Below are 3,266 nucleotides of genomic sequence, written 5' to 3'. Positions count from 1 at the left end.
GTCTAGGGTGGTTTCACCTCCTGCTCACCCATCGCCCTGAGCTGCTGTCATGGCAACACATGCTGCAATTCAGGAAGGAATGGGTACTTCTGGTTGTTTAACCAAGGAAGAGGCAACTCCTTGGTATTTTGAACAGGGAAGGAGGAGGGGAGCAAACGAGACAGTCAGCATAGGAGCTCAATGACAGGCTGACCTGGACCTGCACAACGTGCAAGTCTGCAGCCTCCTGCCACCTGCAAGAGCAGTGCAACGGTTAGCCACTTCGGCTCTGCTCCTCATGGCTGGGAAACATGCTCACGGGGATGGTGATACTGCCCCCATGCCACACCGAGACCCCACAGGAAAACAGGGGTGATAAAGGGCTTGAGCTCCACAGGACAAAACTGGGACTGAGCACCCACCAGTCTGTATGACATGTTGAGTGCTTAGCACCACCTTCCCCTCCAAAGGGCAGACCACATCTCAGTGAGTCAAGGCTCACCAAAACACTTCAGGAAAGTCCTCAGATACTCATCAGGGGCTGCAAAGAAAACACACATTGCCTGGCACTACCAAAACCTCTTTGGCAGTGGCTCCTATGCTGGTGGGTGGTAGCTGTCCTCTCCAGCCATTTCCCAGGAGCAGCCCCAGGACACAGGACATCCAGCATCGCCCATGGACCATGAGAACAAGCTGAGCATAGAGCCTTTTCTTTGAACCCCCACTCATACCTACAGGGGAACAGGCAATGCTTTGATTTCAGAGCTGTCGAATCCAAATGATCATGAGGAAGCCATCCTCCCTCCAGGGAACAGCTGCGTGGCAGTCTGGTGACCTTCTACACCACCTCCACATCCCAGGCCCTGGAGAACGCGTGGAAATCTTGCTCATGGCAGCCCTCTGCATGCAGTGCCTCACTCCTGGGAAGACAGCACCAGAGGCACGCGGGCAGTCCTGGTTCCCTTGGGTGCAGAGGAGGCAGAAGCTGGGGGAGGCAAAGCTATCTAAGGAGCTCTCAGAGGGGCCCACGAGGGAGAGCTTGGAGCTGCCTCCAAACTTTCCTGATTTTCAAGAGACTTTGGTCCAGCGGAGCCCATTGGAGAGACACGATGCTGTCAGAAAGACAGAGCAAGACTGAAGCTTGCCCATTGCTTCGCACCACTGAGGTCCTGGCTGGACAGCCAGACCCCACCTCAGCAGTGCAGAGCAGACTATTGCAGCAGCACAGCACTAGGGAGAAGACCAGCACAAAGTTCAGCAGTACCAAGAGCTGCCCCTGCCACACCACACACCAGAACAACAGTCATCGGGGATCCTGGTGAGCCAACCATCCCCACAAACTCTGCGTTTCACAACTCTCCCCCGGCACTGCATGCATCATGGCAGATCTTCTCACCAGGGTGAGCCTGCTGTGCTGCAAGACTCGGAGGCTTCAGGCTTCATGCCAGACCCGGGGCTCGAAGCCAGGCCCACTCTGCAATCCCAAAATCCAGTGGTCCAAGCTCATATGAACCTACCTTGCAGCTTGCTGACCCGACTCCAGCTGACTTACCTCTGGAGAAGGGGCAAAGCCAGAAGGTCTCCTATGCTGCAGTTTCCAGCCTTGTCCACAGTTGTTCTGGTTTCAGCTGGACAGAGTTAATTTTCTTCCTAGTAGCTGCTATGTTTCGGATTTAGTATGAGAATAATGTTGATAATGCATATTGTTTTAGTTGTTGCTAAGCAATGCTTATATTAAGTCAAGGGCTTTTTCAGCTTCCCATAGAAGCTGAGAGGGAGCATAGACAGGACCAGCTGGCCAAAGGAATATTCCATACCATAGATGTCATGCTCAGTATATCAAAGGGAGTTGGCCAGGGGTCAGGGATCTGTGGTCGCTGCTTGGGGTGGGATGGGCAATCGATCATCAGGTGGTAAGCAATTGTATCGTGTCACTTATTTTGTATATATTTTTTTTTTTACCATTATTATTATTTTCTCTTCCACTACAGTTCTATTAAACTGTCTATTGCAACCCAGGAGGGTTTTTTTCCTTTTTCTGCCTCTTCCCCGTACCTTGGGGCAGGGGGCACGCGTTGCGTAGGCAGTGGACAGCTGCGTGGTCCTAGTTGCTGGCTGGGGTTAAACCACGACAACAGCCTAAGAAGAGGTTATTTGGGAGCTTGCTCACAATCACCAAATGACCTCTTCATGAACATCTTAAGAAAACCAAAAAGCAGGCAGCCAGGAGGCAGCAGTTATCACCGTTGTGTCCTGGCAAGCTCCATCCATTCCCCCCCGCTGTGAAATGGGTACTGACATTTCCCAGAGGCCAATGAGAGAGCTTTTTCTGGGTATCATCCAGCGATGATTATTTCATTCCTAGAAGTGGTGCTCAGAGAGAAGGAGGGAAACCCAGTACCACGCAATGCATTTATGGACGATTCACCCGAGAATCCCAGCCCTTCTCCTGCAGCCCTGGTAGAGGCAGGCGAGGACTGAAGATACACCATTGGTAGCAGCAAATTTGCAGAAAACATCTGCCACAGAAGTCAGGGGGCTTCCCTGGTTCGATGGCACTGGAAGGGGTGGCTGCCTGGTGAGGCGCTCACGTTTCCCCCCAGATCTCACCTCTGTGGAGGTTAATATCTTATTTGCTCCATATTTGATGTCTCCCACACACAACACAGAGCTGAGAAAGCTCCTGTTGTACAGGGGGTTCATTTTTGCAATGGGAGAGATCTAAAAAAAGGAAACGATTGATAATATACAGACAGAGCAGTTTAATGTCTCGTGGTGCATGGGCAAGTCTCTGCGGGGCGCTGAGCAGACCCTTTGTAAAACGGGCAGCAGCCAAAGCTGCATCTGCTGTGCCCCGTGTCCGCTCTGCCGGGAATTCAGGCAGCCCGCAAGTGCAGCTGTGCCATCGTGTGCTCCTCTCCAACATCTGCCTGTCCTGCTCACTGGAAAAATCATGGAGCTGCTGCTAATTTCATTAGCAGGCCCGTCAAGCACTTCATCAATCTATGATTTCCTGGCTTGCCGCCGTAAGGAAACAAGCAGGATCTGCTCTGAATTCACAAAGCCATCCTCTGGGGTAATTTGTCTGAAGGCTTAAAGTTTCCCGAGTGGATTATTATCTTGGATTAAAACTGGGGGAGGGAGTGTTTTTCACCTTTTTTTTTTTCCTTTTTTCTTTCTTTTTTTTTTTTTTCCCCCCTGGAATAAACCAGAATATCCCCTAAGCTGCCAGGCAGGAGTTGCCCTGTCCCGGAGACAGGCGGGAGCACAGGCACCCGCTGTCCCGG

This window comes from Charadrius vociferus, unplaced genomic scaffold (assembly GCF_000708025.1).
Source record: "Charadrius vociferus isolate BGI_N301 unplaced genomic scaffold, ASM70802v2 scaffold7, whole genome shotgun sequence".
Taxonomy (NCBI): Eukaryota; Metazoa; Chordata; class Aves; order Charadriiformes; family Charadriidae; genus Charadrius; species Charadrius vociferus.
The sequence above is the reverse complement of the archived record's forward strand: the minus strand, read 5'-3'. Positions refer to the sequence as shown.